This window comes from Talpa occidentalis, unplaced genomic scaffold, assembly GCF_014898055.3.
Source record: "Talpa occidentalis isolate TD23 unplaced genomic scaffold, MPIMG_talOcc4v2.1 talOcc4.2, whole genome shotgun sequence".
Taxonomy (NCBI): Eukaryota; Metazoa; Chordata; class Mammalia; order Eulipotyphla; family Talpidae; genus Talpa; species Talpa occidentalis.
The window spans coordinates 130022799-130050184 of NW_023602073.1; the positions used below are offsets into that span (position 1 = coordinate 130022799).

The 27386-nt window shown below is 41.3% G+C and overlaps 1 long non-coding RNA gene across 1 annotated transcript; it reads right to left on the reverse strand.

The window, feature by feature from the left end:
• LOC129146242 (uncharacterized) lies at positions 1–27135 on the reverse strand. The gene is made up of 3 exons (XR_008552782.1): positions 26955–27135; positions 22511–22577; positions 1–1258 (listed from the first exon to the last, which is right to left on the reverse strand). It is a non-coding gene; the product is annotated as an uncharacterized LOC129146242 (long non-coding RNA).
• Positions 27136–27386: the final 251 nt, after the last annotated feature.

The window sequence follows — 27386 nt, forward strand, 5'->3', positions numbered from 1 at the left end:
TGTCAAGTGCAAAATGGCTAGCAGTCAAGCAGCAGGAAGGAACATGGAACCTAAAACTGTGGAACTCTTCCCCCAAGTGACAGAGAGTGAATTATATAATGGACAGAGTGCTGGGCCCCGTTGTTCCAGGTCACTCTCTACTTTTCCCTGTTGGATGACCTGGAAAATGGTTGCTTTATTCCCCCAGCGGACTCTGCCTTGTCTGCCAGCTGCTAAGAGTCCCATTTCTTCTCTGGTTTCTCTGATTACCTGATTCCTCAGGTTGACTGGGATTTCTTTCTTCTAGATCAACTCTTTTTATCAAAGGACCCAATGATGATCTCTAGACATTCATTCCTTTGCGGTACCAAGTCCATCAACAGCAACGAGGTCATGTTACACTCTGGCCCAGTTTGAAAAGGCGTACAAGTCTTCCTGTACATACCGCACCTTCTCCTAAGGCCAGGAGTAACCCTGTTTTTTAATTTCCCTAGAACTGAGACTCCAACACACACTGTAAACAATCAGGAACAGATCTATAATCCACACACATGTTAAAACTACCTTTTGGAATCAAATGCAGCATTTCCAATTTATAAGCAGTGACCTGTATCAACAGAATACATGAATTAAAAACAAACCCTAACCCATTTGGGCTTCTTTTTTTTTTTTTAAAGATTTATGTATTTATACAAGAGCTGGGGTACAGGTCAGAGGCAGGGGAGGGTGAAAGGATTCACCATAGACCAAGCAGGGAGAAGAACAGGCAGACGGACCAAAAGTATGGCTGAGGGGAGCAGCAGGTGAGACAGGAGAGGTCTGCCTCGCCATGTGGGTTGCTCCCTGGCTGGCCGGGAATCAAACCGCACTGCAGAGGCTGCGCACAGCTTCACAGCACTGCACTCAGCCCACTGCGCCACCAGGGAGGCCCTGGACTTCTTTTCTAACCCCAGGATTTTCACATGATTTTGTTTCTCAATCCATTTGAGCAAAACAAGATAGATCAGCTTTCACTGTAGTCAAAATATTTTGCAGGCACTGATGAAAAATTCTCACCATGAGGCAGATAAGAGGATACAACTTGATGTCAAACAAGGTCAAGCTTGAAGTTAAACAAATAGTTTTCAGTGCGTTGTTTCAAACATCCCTTCTCTTTAATTGTAAGAAGCTCACTTTTTTAGTTTTGTAAGTGTTCTTTTATAGCAAATGCTTGAAGATGAAAATCTCACTCTTCCACTTATGTCTGTAAACGTCTCTCTGTGCAGCAGCCCAGGTGGACCTGGAGAAAATGGAGATCATTGCCAGAGTGAAAGGAATCAGTCAGGGAATAAATTCACCCCAAACCTGAAGATGGCCCCTCAGCCCCCACCAACTGACTTGCCATCTAGGAGGAGGCTGTAAAAGAACAAAACAGCCAGGCTCTCCTTGAATCCCGTAAGGACGTGACTTGTGGGTGGTGTTATCGTTTACACTGGAGCAGGTGCTGGAATTTATGTAAACTGGCCTCTGCTTTTCAAAGAATCAGGATGATCATTTTTTTTACTGAGTATCAGATGAAAATCATCAACAATCCCAAGGTAAAGGTCAATGGAGGCAAAGTGTGAAGCCCCAGATGGCCTTTCAATATGCTAGGCATGACTACAATTGTCAGGACTCGGAATTCTTAAATCAGTCGTTTCCTCCTGGGGAAAAAATTGTCTCTGTTCACATTGCTGGCAAATTGTGGAATGATTTGATTTCATTACTTTAAGAGTATTTGCATGAAGAGCAGCATTTATAATTCAAAATCAGCCCAAATACTTGCATGCATGTTATTCTGCTGAGATCACTTAGGTTGACTTTCACGTTTTAAAATAAAGATGTGTTCAAAAATAAAGAGGCAACCAACACCGAATGCCAGATGAGACTGGAGAGATCTGTGTAGACCAGGGTTTCTCAACCTGGGATCTATTGTCATTTGGGGTCAGAAATTCTGTTTTGTAGAGCATTCCCCAGGGCATTGGAGGCTATTTACCATCCAGTGTCTCTATCTGTGATGTGTGAGTAGTGTTCTTTCATCTGTAATAAACAGAGATGCCTCCAAACTTTCAAGTATCCCTGGGAGACAAAATCACCCCGGTTGCTACACTGATGTAGATTAAAAAAGTGTTCTTGTTGTTATTTTGGAAATTAAGCCTTCTAGGGGATCTAAAACCGATTTCTAGTAATCAAAATACATTCTAAATTATAGAAACAGGGTCTCCCTGGTTGAGCAGAGTTTAAGTCTCAGTGCTATCAAGCCTCACCCAGTTCAAGTCTGTGTAGAACAAAATATCTGACCCTCCCCAAGTAAGCAGAATTCTCTTGCCTGATGCCCTTTAAAATGCGACATCAGCTCTGCAGATTTTGTGCTAATCAGCCTCTATAGTAGTATGACCCAATTCCTTATAATACATGCTCACATACATACATGCATATATACTTGCATACATACATATGTACACACATCTTCTATTAACCCTGAATGGTACACAGAGGAAACTAAAAACTATTAACAGCTATTACAGGATACTACCTGAGCCTGATAGCTTTGTCAGCCTAAGCCAGTTCTTGAAAAATGAGGCACGGAAACAGAATGCATGACCAGCCTCTACTTCCTGTGCTAGGAAGGAACAGGCACAGGAACAAGCCAGTGGTACAGAAGGAACAAAGCAGGCCTAGGGCCCTGCCATGTAATCACAGTGCTGAGATGGACTCAGCCTTTGTGGGACTTGTTAGACCATGTGTATGTCAGGGAGGTGAAAGGGACAGAGAACTTTTAAGAGAAAGAATGTGAAATTATAGATTTCACAAATTGAAATTATAAGTTTCAAAAATACATAGGGCCAGGTAGAGTTGCAGACATTGTCTAGGGACTTTTCATTACCTTGGAAATGGTCCCTCTATATCACAGGCCCTGAAGTTTAAGCTTCACTCACTTCGTAGGAAATGTACTTCCGTACATGAAAATTTAGGTAAATGTCTCAGAATCTTATGCTTGAAGATTCTGTTTCAGTGCTTATCCAGCTTCAAAAGTGTAGAGGAAGAGAGAAAAGCAGAAGGGAGAATGAGGGCTTCTAACAAATTTTGACAACTAACTTTTGATATTATTTCCAGATTTAAACGAAGTAGCAGATGCCCTCCAAAAATAAAAACAAGTCACAAGTAAAAAAAAAAAAAAAAGAAGCAAGAAGCATTTTTTACAAAGAAAAAAATTTCTCAATAAATAAAATATGGCTAGTAGATACAAATAAAATGGCAAATGCTTACAATTCTGGCATATTGTCAATTTCCAGTCAAATGAAAGTGAGGGGGCATACCGACACTACATCTCAAGTCAGAGACAAGGGCATTAAAATTGGCTCACTGCAAAGTTGCTCAAACAAACATAGCCATTCATGCTCAGTATGGTTGATAAATGCAAGCTGTGGAGTAAAGAATGCTCTTATTTTTAATGCTTGTAATTAAGAGGATGGATTGGTTTTCAAGCAAGTCTTCAGGGCTAGTACATTTTTTATTGACACAAGTGGAAGACAGTTTAAAGTTTGATTTACCTGAAACTGGGTGTTAAATTCAGTTAATATTGACCATACTTCCTCAAGAAACAGCAAGCTTCAATCTAAATCTCTTTTGAATTTAACACAGGTTAACACTGTGATAGGAAAATAGCTATTTTGTTCTCTGCTGCTGCCGTATAGCCTCTGATAGACTCCACGCCTTCAATCCTAGGGATCTTCATTTATGGAAGTTTCACAATTACAAAGCTAGCTCATGTCATTTACCTTTAATCCTTTCAAAGACAGAATTAGCATTGAATGCATAACCAGCAGCACTATAATTTATAACTGAATAAAGCTTTTCTAATACACTATTTTCTCCAGAAGTCACATCAGCCTTCTCACACTTAGAAACACACCACAGCATTTTCCATTTCCAAACTGTCTCCTGAATCCCACCCCAGCTTAGGGGGCATTTCTCCCACCTGGGGAAGACAGAGAAGAGAAATGACACTGCCGGTTACACAGTAGGGATATTTGGGATATTTTTCTGTCTTTATCTGGACCTATAACTTGTAAGTTTAAAAGATTATAAACTTACTCTATTTGTTCACAAGTACAACTCTGACATCTTTCCCAATTCTCCCAGCCCAAGTGAGATGTGGTCACAAGAAGAAGAGAATATCCAGGCTGAGTTCTCAAGTTTATTATCCTACCATAGATTAAATGCTCCTTTCAACAGTCAGTTATCTGTCTTGCTTGAACCATGAGGAGCCATAATCAATATAAAGAAATAACTAACTTGGAACCAGAAATACTTATTTGATGAATCAATATGATAAATATACCTGTGGTCCAGTAGTTTGAACTTGGATATTTCTTTTAAGAACATATAAAATTATGGTAACATAACAAGAAAATTACAAAACCTATACAAGTCTCTCATATTTATCTAAAATACATACCTAGTGTATTTAACAGCTAGGACAGTCACTTTCACTCTCCTGCTCCACATGACAGATTTAGTAAAAATATGAAATGAAATAAATAATAGACAGAAAAGAAATATAACTAATGTATAATTTTATTAAACTTTGATTATATAATCAAGCCATACAAGAAGTGATTTAATTAAGCTGAAACTTCCACAGAAGTTAAAACGTAGTTGACTTCTGAATCAAGCCACTAATACAGTGCTTGATTTTTTTCATTTTTCTGTAGTTTTAAAATAATTACCAACTAAAAGAAAAATAAAATTCTATTTTAAAGATATTATTTAAATTCACAAAACTATATCATGTAGGAATTAAATTTTTTTAAAGATTCATTTATTTATGCACACAAGCACTGGGATATAAGCTAGAGGTGCAGGGGGTGAAAGGATACATTATGGGGAGCAGGGAACAGAACAGGCAGATCTCCTGAAGCACACTGCTGAGGGGAGCAGGGGGGCGAGGAGAGGTCTGCTGTGCCATGTGGGTCACCTCCCTGTCCAGGGATCAAACCCATGCTGCAGTGGCTGGCCATCGCTTGATAGCACTGTCTTTAACCCCTGCCCAGGAATTAAATTTTTACTAACGAAATATAAATACTCCATCCTGTAGTTAACACTGTTTCTCATTTAAACACAAAAGTAGTGACAAAAAAATTAAATATTGAAATAATTTAAGTTCTGTTTCTTCTTCATAGTCATAATTGCTATACTATCATTGTTTATTTCAAATCTACAACTTAATGCAAGAGCATATGGTAAGGGTTGGAGACAAAAATTTTGTCAAAAGGCAAGCTGGAATAATTTTAAAGCATTATGAACTTACTCTAGGAACCAGTATGTTCAAATAGGTCCACATGTGTTAGAAGAGAGAGTTGTGGATTTCTCCAAATTAGATTCCATGTAAAATACAATGCTTATTAAATGGGAAGTAATAAATACCTGTGATTTTGAAGTATATATGTGTATGTGCATGTGTGTGTATGTATTTAGGTATAATTAAAACTTAACCATAAGATTGTAACTTAAACCAACAATAGATTTTTTTCAAGGAACATTTCATTGTTCATTACTGACATTGTTTAAAATTCTCGTACAAGGTGATGATAAAAAGCAGAATGACCTGTAGTTGTTTAAATTATTGCTAATTCTCTGCAGACAATGTATTTCGGTATTGCTGCAGAGGCTAATGCTCCCTGCCCCCACAATGTCATGAGTTCTATTAACATATTTCAAATAGGAAGTAATTGCAGAAAGTGGGTATGTAATTTGCACACAAGTTAGAAAATATTGTAATAAATTCCCAAAGTTCTATTCAGTCCTTTGTTGTATTTTATATTTTGATGGCTTCATTTAGCAATATAATATGTAGGGGATCATGGCTGGCACTTATTCCACTTCAAGAGGTTAGTATTAACTTAAAATTTAACAAGTTTTTCATAATAACTTTTGGTACTCCTTTCTTCCCAGAATCTCTGTAAACAATTTTGTTGGAGTCTGTCTGTGTTTTCATCATGGCCTATACTTGAGGGTTATTAGTACTGTAGCTTTTACACTTGCTGTTTAGTAGTTCTGCTTATTGTTGTCATTCATCTTTGTTCTTTCACACTTGAAGAGCTATGACCTAAGTTTTGGATTCCAATATTTGGTTATGTGATTTTAATCACATTCCAAGAATATATTCAGAGCAGATTAAATAAAACCGCATTGGTCATTTTGTCATTTTTAGATAATTTTTTCACTTCTTCCTCATTGCTAATTAGACATAAAACTCAATCAAGAAGGGAGAAAAGCAAACCCTCAAGCTATAACTGAAGCTTTATCTGCAAATAAAACACCAGCATATTCAACAGTTTACAGACTCCTAACTAAAGTCATGAGGCTGCTTCAATTTGCATTGGAGACAAGAAAACACTCAACAGCACATGTCCCTTCCACTGAAAACACAAACACACCTGTGCTTCATGTTTATGTTCACCTGCCAACTAATTAATACCTCTATTTCATCGCACAGTGATTTTTCCCAACAAACTACTTTACTGAAATGTTTAAGCCTATTAAATTCCCACTGTAATAGAAATGTGGGTATTGGAAGGGGCTTGTACCAACTAGCAAGAACTGATGATTGGATAGTACCTCCCCAATTTATGTTCAATAATGTCACACTGGTGGTTTAAATTCTGCCACGGTAGAAATATTTACACCTAGGAAATGGCAACTACAACACATCAGGGCTTTTTCTATCCCGTCCCTTACTCCCAACCCACCGCTCCCCACCCCAACCAAGAGCTGAGTTTTAAACATTTACCAGCATAACAATGGATGTAAATACATCTGTTATTACTTCACACAGGGGACTTCAGGCTCACCCCTTCCTAGACTGGTCTGTGTGTACCTCGCAAAAATTATAAGAATGCATGCACATGAATAATTAAAAAGTATATGAATTCCCTTAGTTCCCTTTGAGATTGGCAATGGAACCTATCTTATATTGCCTCTGCATATTATAAGTGAAAGCAGAAAGGATTCCAGGGTATGCCAGATATAAGATCTCCTTTTAGGTATCTAATATGTAAGCAAAGGTCTGCTGAGTCAGGAATGTGCATCGGCCAGAGCCCCAGCACTGGCATAATCAACAGTTTAACTGAGAAGAGTCTAACGAAAAGCCTACTTGCAAAACAGTGGGGAAGATAAAGGAAAAAATAAGGGATGGAGAGGAGCCCAGGGAAGAGGCAAGAGCCAATGCTTCTTTGCCTGAAGGAGCAAAGGAAGCAGATGCTCTTCCTGGAGTCACCCAACAAGAACTCCAGCCACAGATGAACTCCCAGGACTGCAGCAGACACGCTGCTCCCCTCAGCAGTGTATTTCAGTCAGTCTGCCTGTTCTGTTCCCCGCTCTGTCACTGGTGAATCCTTTCAACCCCGCCTCCCTGCTCCCCACACCTCTGGCCTGTACCCCAGCTCTTATATAAATAAATAAAATCTTAAAAAAAAAAAAAAAAGATGTAGGGAAAGGGCCAGATTAACATCCAGACCTCTCTCTCCGCGTCCTTCCCCACTGGAGCTTGCCAGTGGCCAGGCCAGCCAGGAAGCAGAGGGCAAGAGTTCAGGTCAGCTCCCAGGGAGGAGGGCAGGCGAGGCTCACAGAAGACAGAGCTGGGGCATGGAGGCAAGGAGAAAAACCCACCATGCTCCTATGCTCTCCCCCTGCTTCATTCTGCATTACTTCTTCCTCCATGTCCTTCTAATAACAGAGGAAACGATCTCATTTAGCTATCCAGTACAGATTTTAAAAAAACAAAAAAATACTTTGTTTATTCTGACAAGAAGGAGGACTATGAGAGATAAGAAGAATTTGAAGGTTAGCCTGCTGTGACTGTAACTTCAAAGAGAACTGAAATTGCAAAGCATCGTCCATATTTTACTTAGAAAAACCATGTCAATTTAAAGTGCAAAATGGAAGAATGGTGTAATATGCCCTGGAATCTGAAGGTAAAACATACTCTTCCTTTGACAGGGCAACAATGTCACTCCAAAAAGTTAAGCAGAGGACCCTGAATCACTGAGCTCAAAGACAGTGAGAATATTTTCTTTAATGTAGTACCCCCAGCATTTACTGAGGAAGCTCCCCAGTGTTCACTTTGCTCCCCAAGCTCCAGATATAAAGAAAATGCATTTTTGAGATCATAAAAGTCATAACACTGTCCTAGCCCTAATAATAGTAAAATTTATCATACAACCAACTCTGGCCCAAATATCTCTGTATTACGAGGAACACATCAACCCAGGCCTTTAGTTGGTGTATTTGTTTGCTGGGACTGCCATTACTAAGCACCACAGACTGGGGGGCTTAAACAATAGAAATATATCTCCTCACAGTTCTGTAGGCTTGAAGTCCAAGGTCAAGGTATAGGCAGGATAGGTTTCTTCTGACGTCTCTTTCCCTCGACCAATAGAACAGTTCCCCCTGGGTCTGCACTCTATTCTCTCTGCGCCTGACTGAGTCCTTATCTCCTCTTTGCATAAGGACACAGATCACACTGGATTAGAGTCCACCCTAATGACCTCTTTTAACTGAGTCACTTCTTTAAAGACCCTAAATCCAAGTTCTGTTCTGCGGGACTGGAGGGTAAGACTCCACATGAATTGTGGGAGGGGCACAATCCAGCCCATAACTGAACATTTATTTCTTTTCTCCCACACCACTCACCCCACAACTTCCTCAAGGGAAGATATTTTTTCCCTGGTCTTCCTTACTTCACTCACTTAAAATTCATCATTTCTTCATTCCTTTCTTTCAGTCACTGCTTTCTACTTTCAAGTGTTTTAGGAAAATATGACAAATCAGACATTACAAGCAATTTAATTTTTTCAATTGTGAGTATATTAATTATCCAGGTAACAGGAGCTTTGTGAGGACAATGACATTATTGGAAAATTGGACAAGAATGGCAAGAACTTCACACAACTTTCAAGCTCAGTGTTTGAGAGACAATGGAGATTGCACTTGACTTCAAATCAGAAGTAGCAGGACCTGCTACCCAGTGGGACTGGAATCCTCTTAGGTCTCTTCTGCCAGATCCGTCCGTCTAACAAATACCCTCACCTAGTCCACTACCATCTTGTGGTAAGCTCTCCAGCTTCCTGATGTGCAGCTAGCTCTGTCTTCATTTGTGGCCCTCTAGCCTCATTCCCCACACATCTACAAATTTTTTAAAAGTCTGGATGGAATGGTGTCACATGCACATGCTCTTAAAATCCTTCAACAAATTCCTATTGCTGTTAGGAAAAAAATCATCACATCTGATCAAGGTCTTCCAGAAGGGGTCAACAGACCATAGCCCATGAACCGAAGCTGGCACACTGCTTGGTTTTGCACAACCCATGACACAAGATCAAATTTTCCATTTTTAACTGGTTGAAAAGAAGCAAAAGGAAATTTCATGACACATTAAAAGTGGCATGAAATTCAAATTACAGGTTAAGAAATAAACTTTATTCAGCCCTAACCATGGTTATTTGTTTATATGTTGTCCTCACTGCTCCTCATACAACAGCAGAGTTGAATAATTACCACAATGTATAGACCAAAAAGCCCAAAATATTTACTAACTGGCCCTTTACATAAAATTTCCCTGACCCCTGCCTTAGAGAACTTACATTATTTGGCATCTTCTACTTGCCATTCTCATCCCAGATGCTCACCAACCACTTACTGTTTTGGCCACAGTAATCTTTACCAAGTAAATCTTTACCAGTAATCTTTACCAAGGTCAAGCTGAAAATATTTGTAGCCCCAGGGCCTTTGAACTTGCTGTTTTCTCTTCAGCTTATCTATTTATTGACTAGCTTCTTTTTGTTAGGACTCAACAAAGATGACATTTCTTCCCAAAGACAATCTCTGAACACAACCTCTAATGGAGCTCCCCAGACCACCTACCCATGTTCTATTTGAAAGTAAATAATTTATCTCCATTTATACAAAGCCTTAAAGTAAGCATTGATTTTTCAGTATTTGAGAAATAAAATAACATATTATCTCTACATTTTTACCAAAAAATTAAGCAAAAGTAGAGCCATAACTTTTTAATCATTTATTATTTCCTGAGTGCAATTTGTCTGTTGAGGTGATTTTGGAAAATACGGAAAAATATTAACAAGGAAGTTAAAAAAACACCCCAGAATGCCACCACCTTGAATGTTTGAGGTATTTCCTTCTTTGACTTTTCTATATAGCTTTGCTATTTAAACTGAAACCATGTAACTAAACCGATTAGTGATTAGATTTATATAACTCTAAATTATGCATGTTTGTTTGGTGTTATAAAGCATGCTAGAGAATAACAATTTACTAATTCATGAATTAAGATACTGTTTATTTGTATTATAAGGATCATGAGTACGATATAGACATAGCACTCAATTTAGATTTGTATTATGAAATGCTACAAATATTTATGTATGTGCTAATATAAAAGTTAATGCTTCTATTACATGCTCAGGGATTCCAAAGAAAACGAAAAGGAAATGGAAGGAGAGAAGGCAGAGATAAAGAAAGAGAAATTAAAAAAATAGTGGAGGAAGGAGGGAAGAATCTTTTTCTCCTGAGTTTAATGACACCTTTACAGAAAATTACATGCCCATTCCCATCACATTGTCTGTGTATTCTCTTTAAAATTTCATACAAATTTGAGCAAATACACAGAAATCAATTCCATGCAAATTGCAAAGTGCCCTTGATCTGGCCTTTTCCTAGGCCTTCAGTTTTGCTTTTCATGAATACCATCACCAGTCCCGTCTACTTCATCGGTAACTGTTCAAAACATCCACACATTCTTTGCTACTTCTTCTTTGAGAACTGATGCAAGTTGCCTCTATTTGAATCTGGGCAGCTCATGGCTTCCTTGACCAATAGACTAGGGCAGCAGTGATGCTGTATGATTTCTGAGGCAAAGCCATGAGACTGCCTCCTGTTTCTCAGGATGTTTGCAGGAACTGATGTGGGAGGGGCACCAGCCACCATGTATGAAATTCAGTGACTCTCTGACCACCACAATTTGGTGCTCTGATCCACAGCCCAGCTGAGCTCCTCATGACAACCAAACTCCACTGCTAGCCGGGAGTATGAACCATCTTAGATGTCCAGCCCTGACTAGCCTTTAGGGCTTGAACTTCACCAACCCCAGCCCCCCACCCCACCACCACCAAATATGTTCAAGTCTTAAACTCTGGAACATGTGAACATGACCTTATTTGGAAATACGACCTTACAGCTATAACCAAATTAAGAAGTCAAACTAGATAGTCCGATGACTATCTAATAACTACAGTCCAAGAACCTATCTAAACACTAATGCTTTTAAGATGAGTTAACATTGGACATAGTACAAACACAAAGTGAGGATGACCTGTTAAGAAACAGGGAGAACACCAGGTAACAGTAAAGGTCAAACTGAGGGGTATATCGAAATGCCAAGGATGGCTGGCAACCACCGGCATCTACTAAGAGGCATCACAAGTCTTCAAAAAATGATTTTGCCAGCACCTTGATTTTGGACTTCCAGTCTCCAGGTCTGTGAGTAAATTTCTGTTGCTTTAAACCACCCAGTTTGTGGCACTTTGTGACGGCAATCCCGTACACAACTCAGCCCTGCCACCATCTGACTGCAAATTCGTGAAAGACTCCAGGTGAAACCTGCCCAATCCCACACGCCCCTAATCTCCTGGCCCTCCAGATTGCAAGCAAAATGAACTGGCTACTTTAAGACTCTTAGCTCTGGGATGATTTGTTTATAGCAATGTAACCTGGAACACTTGGGTAAGCCCATTCACCCTCCAAGTGTCATTTAGCTAGCATTTCCAGGATGCTTTGTCTGACCTATCAGAACCCTCCTCTGCCCACCCACGGCACCTCCGGTAACCGGCTTTTCACTCTGCTCTGTGCTTGGAACCCAGATGGCAGCTGCCTCCCAAAGTCAGCCGTTGTTTTTTCCCATGCCCACAAGTCTTCACATTCATCCCAAATACATTAACCCACGCTCTGCCTCAAAGCATTCAAGTGCACTGTTGATGTGGCTAAAGGTTTGTAGCATGAGAAAAGAAAATGGGGCCTCCCCAGTGGCACAGCGGTTGAGCCCTGGGTTGCGAAGCTGCCCTCAGAGCACCAGTTCAATCCCCGGACCCCGGTCAAGGGTCCCACATGGCGCACAGACCTCCTCTGCCGCAGAGCAGATCACTGAAATAGTCACGAGACACTATAGATGTTGCTCTATTAAACTGAAGGTCTGGGAGTCCCTGGACCGTTCAGTTGCCAGTGATGTTCCACAAGGAAGAAAAAGTATCATGGGTTTCCCAAACACAGAAAATTGCTGAACTTTTTTAATAAAATAGCCTTAAAGTACTGCGATTTACTTTAATTTGATCCAACTATACTACTCATCATTATTATCAATTCCTTCTAAGTAATATATTGCTCTCTTCCACCAAAAGTATGGACTCTCAGAAAAAAGAAATAAGACACTAGTGCTTCTTTATCATCACTAGTAAGTCCCAGAGTGAGTTCCAGAGAATCTTTGAAGAGTCTTATCACTCCCACTCCTGTGGAATGTGCTTCATATTCAGAGCATTACATGACAGCAGAACTCTCATCCCCTCCTCCTCTGCCCAAAGCTACATGCAAAGCCTTCAGGGGCACACAGAGAACTCCATTTTTCTACTCACTGGTTTGTTGTTTTGTGTGTGTGTTTTTTTTTTAGACGAAAGCAGAATACTAGTAGACTAGAAAGTCAATGGTTTCTAGAGAGATGGCACAGAGATGGTGCTACAGATTATTCCAGAACAGCTCTCAAATCACCATGAACTCCAAGGAACTGCTGAGACAAGAATGCCTTAGAGCCTGCTAAAAAGTTGTGTTTGTAGATGACAAAGCAAGACATCATTTCCCAGTCACCAAGAAGTGTGAGTAAAATATGTCTGCAGCATGACAGCCCGTTAGTGAGCCCCAGCCCAGTGCTGGGGGCGCCTGGGGCAGAGGGAGGCTCCCACAGGCTCCCACGGGAACTCTCTTGCTTCCTGACACTCTGTTTTTGGGCTGCATGTGTGCTCAGCTGACTGATGGTCCTTATGTATATGCTTCTCCTTAGTCACAAGAGCTTGAAATGAAGAACTATACGTACTTGTTCTCCTTATAGGGTAAAGAGAAAACCCACATGGCCTCTTAATAATTGATATGTTATGACTGTGACAAAGGTTGTGATGTGTGCTGTGTTCCTGGTTGGTAACAGTGAGGTCTCCTGAGGTTTGCTTTTCTTTAGACCCAAAGTCATTAGTCCCCTAAACTGAAATCTCCATCCCCCAATGCACTCACATTTCCTCAAGCAAACACACAAACACACACACTTTGTGTGTGTCACTCTGGCTCCCCTATGACTATGTTCCTGGTTATTTTTCATTCTACCTCCCTAGCTTGCAAAACAAAACTGGACATCACCCTTGAGTCCTTTATCTCTCCCTCCATCAGCATTGGGCAGCCCCATTTGCCTCAACCTCCCTCCCTACCAATTCTCTAGTTCCTGCCCTTCTCTCCCCACCCCCAGCTCTTAACAAACTGTGTTGTAACCACTAAAATCCTCGCCTGTATCTTCCTTTTACTAAAGGCACAGACCTACTGGCCACCATGTGGGCACCTAGCATGTCCTCAATCATGTTTACTAATGAATGATTTTCTTACAATCTCTTTATGCATTTTCAAGAACATAAGGCTGCCCAGGTGGTGTAAATGGCAGGCAACCAAGTGGAAGACAGAAGCAATTCAAACATACCTCCTCACATGATATAATGCCAGAAACCTCGACTAGCTGAATAGATTCAACCCCCGAGCTAAAGTATTATGTGTCCAGGAATCCCATGTTAAAAATTCAAACATGTCCTCTAAGATAAGAATTATCACTTCAGATCAATCCACTTAGTCAATTAGCAAGATTCTGAAAGAATGGGACATAGGACAATTGTGTTTTGATGGTGATTAGGTCAAGAAAGATTTGTGGCATAATGCATTGCCACAGAGAGACTGGGTGTGAAGGAAAAGCACAGAAATAAGACTGAGTAATTAGACTTTGCCTCTAGAATAGATTAATCAAAAGAAAGAGGAGCAATAATTTCTCTTTGAGTCAGAAATAGGAGAGGCCACTTCCTGCCTCAAGCCACAGCCTCTTCTGGTCTGCCTCCACTTAGAGCAATAATTCTCATTCTAGACATGAATCTAATAAACCCATGTGTTTGGATTTCCTGGAATTTTTCTGATTCTGAATATGGACTTGTTCCCAAAACCTTCCATGCTCCGACTACCCTCGTGAATGGGCAGTTTCCATGATGTCAGCAGAGGGAACACAGGAGGCGCCGGTGCCTGCCGGCTCCTGTGCTACGCAAGTGGTGTGAGGAAATTTATCCTCACTGAGACATGAGATGCCGAAGTCACCTTCTAATATTTATTGTCTGTGTCAGAATAAGATGAAATAAGACTAAGAAAAGGATCCAGTTCACCAGTCAGTGTTCTACATCTTATTTCTGCGTGCTCTACACCAGGTTGAAGCATCTCTGGGTCTACCAGATGTCACCAGTGATCAGCACAGCTTCAAGTCACTGCCAGAGCTTGTGCTCTTCCTCGTCCCTCCTTCTGCCTTTCCTTTTCTTTTTCTTTCCCTTATGTCCCTCCTTTCTTCTGCTGCTTCCCTCCTCCTCTTCCCTTCCTTTCTTTTTTCACCCCCTTCCATCCTTCACTTGTTCAACAAATACTGGAGGGTTACTGCAAGCCAAATGATATGAAAGAATAAGACAAATTATACAAAATCCCAGTTTTATTCTCTCACACATTTTGGGAGTTCCCAGCAAAGGATGGGACAGTGAAGATGTGATAGGAAATCTGGGTTTGACTCATGGCTCTGCCTTTGACTTTTATGAATGACCTTGGCTACTCAGGACATGGCTATGACATGACTATTATGACATGGCTCTGGTCTGTAAGATCTTCACCATAAGAAAGGAAAGGTGCCCACGCAAGCCCTATCAGTCTAAGCTGATTATAATATCTAATATTATAATATCTGAAAGACCCTTTCAGTGTGTGAAGAGCTCAGAGATCATAAGAACCTGGTTTCCAATGTCAGAAATGTCAAAATAAGAGCCATGAAAATAAAATGAAACCCGGCTCTTTGAAACATTTATCTTTCATAGAATACATAATAAATGCAAGCAATCCCTATTTCCACTTCAAATCACTTTTCTGGGTCAGGCCTTTGAGGGAACAACGGGGTGGGGGTAAAGCAGGTAAGTCATGTTATAGCTGTTGAGCAACTCACGAAAAATTTCTGTAGATGAGCAGCTCCACCTGCTGGAATGCGGTGCTGCTGCATGTAGAAAATATAAATCATGCAGAATTGACCCTCCGGGGTTTCACTGCATATAAAATCAGGAAAATTAGTCTTAATTAATAGATGAGCCTTTAAACCTTGACAGGCCACCAGTCTGTGGAAAGATATCTCCACAGGTTAAGTTTAGCCATGTTTTAGATTTACTTTTGTATCAAACTCTTATCCCACACTGTAACATCTTCTTTATAAATCAGCCTCAATGATATACACTAATAAAAGCACCTTAGTGAAAATCTGTTATTTTTATTCCATTGCCACTCTCAAAAGCTTAAGTGCCCTTTTAGTTCAGACTCCATTAATCAATCAGCTAACCCGTCAGATCTCTAAGTCTCCCTCTAGTTCCACCCTCCAGTCAGCCACATGAAGAAAATCATGTTTGTTGAGTCCCATTAAAGATCATGGGGCTCTTATATAATGAAGGATATAGAGAAATGTACTATGCATTCCTGATCTCTCATTGTGGGGAACTGAATGAATGAATCTCAACTGCTTTGAGAAACAGTGCTTCAGGCCAGGGGGCACAAAGGAAGGGTTTCTTGAGCTGCATCTGGCAAAATTACTAGGGTTTGGGTCACTGTCAGGGACAATGGGAGAAAATGGAGCAAGCACAAAAAAAAAAAAAAAAAAAAAAAACAGAGGCAGAAAACATGTTAAAAGTTTTTGATTAAAAAAATAAAATGCAATGTGTTTCAGGAACACCAGGAACATCAGCTTAACCTGAGTAAGACATTTTAGTAGAATAGTCTGAGATAAGGCAGGAAGAGGAAACTGAGAGATGATTAGATGGTTCGGTAAATGCAAGGATAAGGAGTTTGACTTTGTTCCTGTCAGCAGCAGAAAGCATTAGAGAATTCTGGGAAGGAAAATAAAATAAATAAGATGGTGCTTAAAGAAGGTTCACCTGGCAATCAGATACAGGATAAAATGATTTTAAGTTGTGAAAAGATGCCCTGATATGGGGAAAAAACAGAGGTAAAAGAAAGGTTTTCAAGGTCACAAATACGTATGTAAAAGCAGAAAAGGAATCTCTGTAATATTCTTCTTATCCAAGAGGACGTAATAACTTAAAATAACCTGAATATTAAACCAAGGGGATGTCCAGATATAGAAAAGGAAAAAGACACACACACACACACCCCCAAGGACAGAACTATAGAGGGAAGCAGGGCTCCTCACCCAAAGTCTGAGAGAAACAGTAACAGTGTTTAAAGTTCCACAGACCCTGAGATGTCAGGAAGAATAAAATGCATAAAAAATGAATGTATTAACTGATTGGTTAATCATGTAATACTTTATTTTATAGAGATTTGGGCAAGAAAGAAACAGCAATCATCTCCCTCTTGGTGCAGTAACAATTTATGCAACTTCCTCATAATAACCTTCCAATTTCAGCTTTGTGCCAAAAGGCACACTCAGCATTGAGCTAAGGGGACCCCCAGAGACCCGCGCATTTGCAGAGGCAGGCATCAGATCTCACCCAAGCAACCTGTTCTTTTCTTTTCTAAGGCCAAATCTCCCAATCATTCCACACTATCTATTTTGCCAGTGTCCTAAAAATCATAGGTCAGCAATGAGCACATTGCTCTAGGAATGGCCTGAAAATTGGAGCAATGAACAGGATAATAGCATCGACCTACTTTGTTACATAGAGGGGAGGTTGGGGGGCTTGTACTCGGTGGGAGTCTGCTGGACTCCCAGCCAGTCTTTTTATTAGACATTTGAGTGAGCAAGGTCAACTCAGTTCTGTATGTGTGCACTTGATTGTTGGAATATAAATGTGGCATATTTTTTCCATGACTCCCTGTAGAGTTTTATCTTTTTAATAGCATTTCAGTCCCTTCCTAGCACTGCCTGGTAAAATATTTAATAAATACCTAGTGGAAGAATAAATAAATGTATTCTAAATTCTGTCCATCAATGTATTTGCCCTTCATCTCGATTTCCAAACATCTGAGAATCTGACATACTTACTACACCAGCTAGGAATACTTTTGGCAGCAAATAATAGAAAAATCCATGCACAAAACTATGAACAAAAATTTTGTTTTTCTCAGATGGCAGTAAATACGGAAATGAGCAGCCAGGGCTAGGGCTGCTGCCCAGTGATGCCATCTTTTCAGATCCATCCTTCTTAGCATCCTTACTTTCATACTCATGCTCTTGTCTCCTAGTCTCAAGGCACCTATTGCACCTACAGGCCTCACATCCACATTCCGGCATGAACAAGGGGAAAAGGACAAGGTCCATGAAGGTTGGGTCCGTCCCATTTACATCATGAAAGCAAGAATTTTCCCAGAAGCAGATTCTCTTGTGGACAAAACTGGACCTTGGATTTAATAGGATTCCTGCTGAATATAAGCCAGGGTTGTCAGAAATCCTCTGGAGGACAGTTAGGATGAGGTATCAGTTTTGGTTCCCTGACCAGGAATAAGCTTCTTGGCAGCATTTCCTTTGCTACCTGTCTGATGTTCTGTTAATTACTCATGCAGGCCAAGAAGAACCCATGAGATGATTTGTGTTGTTTCCAGGTATTAGACATGTATGATATGTTGTCTGTTCTCATTGATTGTGGGTTTTTAAATTGATAATTCAGTTTAATTTTTTGAGAAGAAAGCATTAGCTCATCTTCATTTCCCTGGAGCTTAGGCTCCAATAAAGTTTGGAACCCAAGAACCAGCTGACAAAACAGGCTCCAGGCCTGTAGTTAGGGTCACAAGTCACGTGGTTCTGGCTATCTCTCCACCACTTTCAAACACTTGACCAATTCTTGAAATACAATCTGATTCCTTGGCTACAGATAGCCATTGGGCATAGAATTTAATTGAAAAACTTCGAAGAGTACCTTGTGCCATCACTGAAGACAAAAACCAGCTCAGAGTTCTTGCAGTCAGTAATCAGAGAACTATCTCCTATTAAAGCAAGAGTCAGCTTTGCAATACAATCTCTGAAAGATACATTTAAATAACAATGACCTCTTTTATATAAAGAGTTGTCTTGAGAATGAACAGTCTAGTCCTCCGCATCTCACCCCTGCACAGCCTCACCTCTGCACAGTCCTCAGGATTCCCATTATGACTCCCTCCCTTACTCCCCTCCTCCCTTCCTCCCTTCCTGCCTTTACCATCTCGTCTTTTGGAACACCTGTAAAAGGCATTGTGGGATTGCAAAAAAGAAAGCTAATAGAATCTGTTAGAAAAGTATGCATAGAACATATTTCAAAAAATAATCTAGGGCCTCCCTGATGGTGCACTGGGTTGAGCACAGCACTGTGAAGCTGTCCACAGCCTCTGCAGCACAGTTCAATTCCCAGCCTGGCCAGGGAGATACCCACATGGCACGGCAGACCTCTCCTGTCTCACCCGCTGCTCCCCTCAGCAGTGCTTTCGGTCCATTTGCCTGTTCTGCTCTCTGCTCTATCTCTGGTGAATCTTCTCATCCTCCCGCACTTTTGGCCTGTATTCCAGCTCTTGTATAAATAAAATAAATCTTTTTTAAAAAGAAAAAAAAATAATTTAAAGTGAGTCCTTTCCTTTGGAAAAGGACTTTGCTTGAAGTTATCTTCTTAGACTTGTGGCAAGCTTTTGGGCCTCAGTAGCCCTGCTTTGGCCAACCCTATTTGGCTGGGCATTTTCCCACAAAAGAATGGGTAAATTTGGAAACCATATTCTTTTTCTTTTCTTTTCTCTATTGTACACTAATTTTATTAAAGTTTTTTTTTCCTATTGGTGGTCTTACTAAGTAAGTTCTGTCTTTATGCAGTGGATGGAAGAAACTATTTTGAGCATGCATGTTTGGGTGCCCCTGGGACACCCCTTTATTCTGCCCACTAACAACAAGAGTACTGATTGCAAAGAGTATGTCGACCTGCATGCTTATTCAGACAAGGGATTTCATAAGAGAGACTGCTGTGTGCCCCCACAGCACTTGAGTACGAGCTACTGGAGCCTTCTTTCACTGGAGATCCTAAAGACATGGAGACTGACTGGAGATGGCAGGCACACCCACCATTTAGCACAGCAGTGACATGTCGTCAGAGTTCTAGGTCATTAGGAAAATGTAAATGTAAATATTGATGATTTGGCAAAAATTAAAGACTGATAAAATCTTATGCTGGCAAGAACATGGGGAAAGGCTACACATAAACATTGTATAGATGACTGCTAGGGGAGGTACCAAGTTTCCCCCTACCCCGCTTACTTAAGGGTGGGTGGAGCTGAGTGGCCAAGTGAAGTTCTATAGCACAGAAAGCAGGTGGGCTCAGGGAGAGGCACATGCAGAAGAAGGGCTCCCTTCCTTCTCCACTTTGGACTTGCTCCAGGGAATTAGGAGACTTGGAGAATATCCATGGGTGAGAGACATGGGGGAGGTTGACAAGGGCAACAGTCACCTTGATTTGTACTTTGATTTTGCTCCTTTTATCCCAGCTTTCTGCACCTGCTTCAGAACCTCTTTGGTTCTGAGCAGAAGGCACCTTAGACTTATGACAAGATGTTAGGTGTCAGTGGCCCTGTTTTGAGCCAACCCTGTTTGTCTGGGCATTCACCCATGGGGGGATGAGTAACTTTGGGCATTTTATTGAGGAACTGTTATCCTTTCTTCTCTGCTCTCTTTATGAACACTGGTCTATTTCAGTTCTTTCACACTATGAGTATGCTTTGTCTTGATGAGGTACATGGCAGAACCCATTTAGAGTCTGCAAGTTTGGAGGCCCCAGGTTACCTCTCAGAGCTAACATGACTACAAATCAAAACCTCTTATTAGAGGACCACTGGAAGTATCTTTTAATTTTATAAAACATAAGCTTTCTTACCCCCACTAATTCCTCTTCCAGTATTCTGTCTTACAGAAAAAATATGTAATCTTCCAAAGTCGTTGGGAGATGAGGAGCAGAACAGTTGGGAAACTCTGAATGTATCCAGAAAAGACCTTGAACTATGAGAGTAGCAATGAAAAATTAAAAGAAGATGGATGCTGCAGAGAAGATGGTCAGAAGAGATAGTTGATAGGTAGAATTAACTAAGCTTAGAGGCTGTCATGAATTGAATTTTGTCCCCAAAAAGATATATGGAAGTCCTAATTCCCAGTACCCAAGAACATGACCTTATTTGGAAACACACTCCTTGCAGAGCATATGTAATTATAAAAAAAAAAAAAAATCTACCCCTAAGTAACTCTTTTTGTCAAGAGATTTATTTCATGGGAGGGACTCTGAAAGGTTGAATAGAAGTTGCTTTTGATATTCATCTGTTAACTTCTCTTTGTAAAAGCCTCTCCTGGGAGACCTAATCTCCTTATCTCTTTTCCTTGGAGGAGGCAGAACTTACATTTGCATTCCTTGGTTTTCCATTTCTTCCCCCACCTCCCTCCTCTTAACTAAGCTATTGAAAATGGCCAGTTAATAATTTAGGTTGTGTCTCTCTTGTGTATAAAAGAAGTGTACATGTTATTATTAAACTTCTAATTGGCTTTTTCTCTTATCAGTCTGTATGATGCTTTTTTGATTACTTGTCAGCCTAAAGGAACTCAGAGCAGTACTGATGATTTCCTTTGCGTCCTGACATAATCTAATTAAGATGTTGTCCTATTCAAGTGGTTGGTACTAAATCCAGTATGATTGATGTCCTTATCAGAAGAGAGAAGAGACACAGAAACAGGGGCGGAAATGTGACAAAGACAAAGATTGGAGTGACGGTAGCCACAAGCCAAGATGATTCGAAATTGAGAGGCTGAAACAATTCTCTCCTGGAATCTTCGGAGAGCTTGGCCCTATTTCATTGGGTTCTCAGATTTGGAGTGCGAGGTCCTTGGGTTCACTCTGGGAAAGGTTTTACCAGAGCTCCTGTTTCAGCAGCATGAGTGAGTTTCTCCATGAGACAGAGATGAGACGGTAGTTATATTTAAATAGCTGGTTTATTAGAAAAGGGATAGGACAGTCAAAGACACTTACATAGACATAAGTGGGCAGGAAGAGCTGCCCTGACTTTCAGAAATCAGATTACTCTTTTTTTTTTTTTTAGTTTGCTGAGAGAGGCCTTCATGGTTGCAGGTGGGCAGCCTTGAGGAGAGCTGCCTCCCCTGAGGGAGGTCAGTGAAGAGAAGCCCCTAAGTAACAGGTACAGGTCACAGGCAGGCAGGAAGCTGCTGCCCTGCAGATGGAGAGGGTTGGTGAAAAGAAGCACCTGCATAGGCACAGGTGGGCAGTGGGAGTGCTGCCCCCTTGTGGGGGCAGCATTAGGTTTTATCATCTTCAGGAAGAGGCTCATCTTTTTGGGTGGATGGTTTGTGCTCCTGATACTCCCTATAGCAGTCTGATAGTTTCTGGGTGTTGTGCCTCCTGATCTGGGAGTTGATGCCTAAGGGTCTTGGTTTCTATAACTGGGTTAATGGCTTACACTAATCCCCTCTGCCCCTACCTTCCCGTGTGAGTTAGGTTCTTGACCTTGCATCTCCTTTCCTCCAACACTATTGACCTCCTGATTTTAGATTTCTTGCCTACAAATCAATTAAGAGAATATATTTCTGTTTCAAGTACTTTGAGTCAGTACTAGGAAGCTAATCCAGTGGGCAGTGGTGGAGTGCTGAAGAGGGTATGATCAAAAATAACATAGATGTCTGGCTTGGATCATGTGGTACATGCTGGGTCCTCAACTGTGATCATGCGTATAGAAAACAGGAGAAGGAGACACAGTTGGGTAGGGCCAGGGCGCTAGTGTTGAGTCCAGTGTCTGACACAGTAAGTTCTGGCCCACCTATTTGGGTATGTTTAGTCTAGGTTCAGAAAGAAAGGCGAAGGAGATGAAAAATAGCCTGAAGGTATAAATGAGTGAGTCTTAGCAGATGAGAAATTCCTGTGAATAGTGTCCATACTCAGACTGGAAAGTCTTTATTCTCTCTAAGGTGAGAAGGATGTTCTCTGGCATAGATGCTAGTCTCTCAGGAGAAAAACACCCAGAGTCAACATGGTGAGTTCTGGGAATTAGGTCCTTTTCCTACCCATCAAAGGTCTCCATTTTGAGCTGATTGGGCCCAGCATGAGTCAGACAGCATAGCACCCCAGAGCATGTGGGGGGATGCCGGAAGAGCAAAGACAGGACTTACACAGCTGGGTCCAAAGGAGGGAGCAGCCCTGGCCAGGTTGCTTAAGCCTCAGAGGTTCCATTTCTCACTATGAAACAACAGAGGGGGAAAAGGGGTATGAGCATACAGGCATATGAGAACTGAAGTAACCTCAGTCAGTTCAAGCATTTTATTTTACAGAGGAGGGAAATAAGACACTGAGAAGTTAAGTGGTTTATTCAAGGTCACGAACAATTGGGCTTCAGAGTTGGAACTGGAAAGTATTCTTTTCATTATAGCATTTCTAAGGTCTCTTTCAGCCTTTAGATCCTTCCTATGCTTATAAAAGCAATTTATAAATAGATCAGGGTACTAGAAGTTTCCAAATAGCACCCAACACCAAACATTACTATTTAAAGAGGAACTAATTGTAATTCATCAATCTCACAATTCTGAGGTCCCACATTAATTGTGTGCGTTGGAGCAGAGCTTGTACAGCAGATCATTTGAATGCAGAAAGTCAGTCAGATAGATTGCGTCTGCAGTCTTCAAGAGCATTTAAGAACACTCTCAAAATTTTTTCATTACAAATGTTTGCATGTTGGATTTTTACCAATGTTCCCTGCTACACAGCAACTGTTGGTAGAAAATTTCCCCCAATGCACCCCCCACTCCAGCTCAAAAAAGAAAATATAGTGGTGACAGCAGCCTTGTTCTAAAGTCAGTGACTGGAAATTGTGAAAAATAACAACTGACTACTTCCTGGAAGATGTGTCTGCTGAAAATGAACTGCCCTTAGGCCAAATGGAAGCAGGTTCCACAGTCTGAGCGGGACATGGCATGTCCTGACAAATGAAGAAAAGGGACTGGAGAGGCTTTGCTTCAGGGCACTCACCTGCCAGCTGCCACCACAATGTGCAATCCCAGACCAAGGCTGGGCTGCTGCTGCCAGCAGCCTGTGGGGAGCAAGCTCACTCCTTCTAGAAAGCAGGAGAGAAGAATGTAGCATTCTCCCTGTGCCCATCCTCCCCTGTCCTTTCTTACTCTTTTCTCTGCCTCAAACTATCCAATTTACCCTTCTTGCTACCACCTTTTTTTTTTTTTTGTCTTCATTCTTATTCTTCCTCCTCAGTTTCTCTTCCTACATGTGTCATATTTCCTCCTATACCAATCTTCCCTCTTAGTCCTCAGTCCTAACCCTGGTCTGCCTATTATTGGACACATGGAAATGAAGTTACTTTAAATCAAGATAAGTCAATAATTTTCACACCTTAAAAAGACTAGCCCTATCTGTGGTGAAGAGTGAGTTCTGTCCTTTCCTCTTAAAAGACTAGGATCATAAATCCCCAGCTCATGTTCCACAAAGCAGTACCATCTTGGACCCCTGATTCCCTGGATGTCCAAGTCTAAACATCAAAATCATCAGAACTTAGTAATACTAATTCCTAGCTCCATTCTTAGTTGAGATAGTAAATTAAACATATATCCGAAGTGTTTCTACTCCTAACATGCAGAATGGTAGAAATACTAGATAAAATATGTACATATATTGAAAAATACTGGATTATATGTACATTATATATGTAATAAGTCATACAACATAGTAAAATGAAATATTGAGAAAGACCTTCAAGGACATAGCTGTGAGGTGTTGAAACCAGATTTCCCTTAGGTATTAGGTGGAGATATGTGCCTCAGAATTGATATTCTAGAGCCCCTATCCTTACTCAGTAGGTGGTTGGAACTGAGCTTTCTGCATAAGACAAGAGCAAAAAAATTCAAGTGCCATTTCCAGTTACCGACCACAAAATTCTACCCAAAATTTGTAAAAGTAGCATTTCCTGCAATACCTTTGAAGCTGATCAAACTACAATTTGAATAGTGAACCCTCTCTGAAGGTTTGAGTTCAAGCAAATAACGGAGCCAAAGAATAAGAGCAGAACTACACTTGATCTTAATCAAAAGGCCAAGAAGTGATGGCTATTCCTTAAAAATTAAAAGTGGAAATACCATGTTCCAGCTATCCCACTCATGGTATTTCATTTATTGAAAATAGACAAAAACATTAATTTTTAGAGATATATGCACCTCTTGTGTTCTAGGCACCGTTATTCACCAAAGCCAAGTGTTGGAAACAACCTGTGACTGGATAAAGAAGATGTGGCACGCCGCCTCGGTTATAAAAAAGATAAGATGAAATCCTGTCATTTGCAACAACATGAATGGAACTAGAGGGTATGATGTTTAGTGAAATAAGTCAGATAGAGAAAGACGGACTCTATATGATTTCATTTACATGTGATACTCATATATGAAAACAAATGGAAAAAAATAACCTGCCCCTGTGTCTGAGTGAAGCCCCCCATCTACAAACACAGGTCCTGTTTGCCAGAATTTGAGAACCTCTGAACTTTCCATTGTAATGTCAGGCCCTGAAGGGACCTTTCAGCTCCCAACTGTTTTCAGTGATCGCCCCCTGGTGGTCATTGGCCCAGTCCACGCTCACTTCTAGCCCAGTTCTGCCACCATCTTGCCCTTTCAGCACCTGCTTTTGGACACTTTCAGTGCAGGGTCCTGGCTGTGCCAAGTCCTCTACCATTAACCAGGCCATCCCCAGTGAATGGAGACCCTGAAGTGAACTGCAACAGAATCACCTGTCCTTGAGCCCCCCATCTAGTCAAGGCTCCATTATATTCCACCCACATCCTTTAACTAGCAAATAAAACTATGTCAACAGCGATTTATGAAATCCAATTCAGATATAAAAAAATTATCATTAGAGGGGGGTTTTATTTTAATTAATTAAGGAGCACTGCCAACCTCAGTATATATTTTCTCCATCAGTCAAGAGACATTCATAATGAAGCCACCTTCAACCCTCTGAAACTCACACTTCTTGACAGACCAGGATTGACAGACCAGGAGTTATAAACCAAGTGGCCAGGATCCATGCTGATTACATCATGGCACACAAATAGATCTGACCAGATGTCACACTTCCCGTCCTGAGGTCAGCCAGCATTCTGTGGGGAAAGGCTACTGATGACTGCAGTTTCTCTGCCAGTTTTCAGGGTACCTCTGCCCCCACCTCAGGCTCTCCCACACTAGGGCATGTAAGGCAGCAGGCAAGGGAAAAACATCAACTCTTCCCAATACTGAACAGCCCTGTAGAAGGAAACATGTAGTTCACAAGGAAAAAAAAAAAAAAAAGCCCACACAATCATTGAACCAGGAGGGCCCTGCAGTGTGATAAGCTCATATGCCCCACCAAGGCTGAAGACTTTTTCTTATTCTGTTCTGGCTCTTAGGCACAGTGAGAAGAGGAGGAGAAGGGAGGAGAGTTGGGGGGAAAGAGAAAAGGGAAAAGAGGGGAGGGGAGAGGATATCCCTATCTCCTGCCACCTGACCAAAATAAAACCACTCAGGCATTTCCTTGCAAACTGCAGATTGCAAAAAGAACAAATTCAAAAATTGCACCAGGGAACATTAGTTGTCACGCCACTTCATGTGCTCTCTGTGAATCTGTAACCCAGTACAAATCCCATAATCTTAGCACTTCATCTTCCTTAGCAATACCCAGAGACATAAAATGTGTGTACAGACCACTGGGGAGTCCATGAAATGAGCTCTGAGCACAGGCTGTTCTGACAGAGTCTAAGAAATACCTAAGTGGGGGTATTAAGGGGACAGTGAGTGGAGAATGTGTGATGGAGCAGACCTGCACATTAATAACACAGCTACATGAAACACACCAAACCTTTTTCAAAAGAGGATGAGAAGGAAAAGGAGGAGAAGAGGAAAAGAAAGGAAGAGGGAAAGGAATGTAAATGAAGAAGGCAAGGAAGCCTGCCCCCAACACGAGTTGCCCACACAGGCATCGCACACACCCTGCCCGCTATTGCTGCAGACCCTCTGTCTGGTTTGCTAATGTTTTCAAAATCATCAGCCTTCACCTCTTCAACTTTGGAAATCAGATGTCACCAGGATGGAAAGACAAACTGATACAGGGCAGCTGGGGGCACTAAAACTGGCCAAGGGCACTGCCCAAATAGTTTACCAGTCACTGTCAGAGTTCTTCACCTGCACATAATTGCAAGACTACTCAGTCTCAAAGAACAACAACAAAGGCATTTATTAACAAACCATGGAAAATCAAAGCGTTACTGAGGCCAAAAATGTCCTTTTACCTCACCCAAAGCCCTGTCCAGTGTTTCATTCCTAAAGAAAAGCAGTTAAAATGGCATCTTCCCGCCATTGAGGACACAGAGCTCCTCTTCCGAACAATAGGCCACGTGTCCAAGATGGCATCTTCCTGCCACTGTGGACACGCAGCAGCCAGAATATGGGTCAGGTTCCAACTCATGAAGACAGCAGAAGACACAACAGGAGATGCTCCATGAGCTGCCGAGATGCCCCAGCACAACACCAGACAAGCAACACTCAAAACAGCAGCTACAGCAGTTAATGACACAACAACCACACTTACGCATCTCAGTAAGACGCCTGGCTCTGGGTCTTCGCCTTTTCCACCAGGCCCCAACAGCAGCAAAACCGGGAACAGTTTCAGTTGCTTGGCTACTTGCAAAGTCTGTCTGAACTCTTCCACTTTCAGAACAACCTCCTGAAAGATCAACGAGGTGGGGGCCCAATTCCGCTGCCCCTTATGCTGAATCCCTAAATGCTGAATGACTCTCCGTGCCCCCTTCTGGTCACTTATGTTATTAGTTGCTCCACCCCACTTTTTAGCATTTTCTCTGGGGCTATCTATCCTCACCAGCAACCCCCTCCAGGGTACACCACCTGTAACAGTCTTTTGGCTTCAGCCACCAGTTAGAAAACAATTAGGTTCCAACACCATGAAACTCTGAACATCAAAGAAGGAGGGAGCTGCAGGCCAAGAAGCTGCAGGAAGCAACTC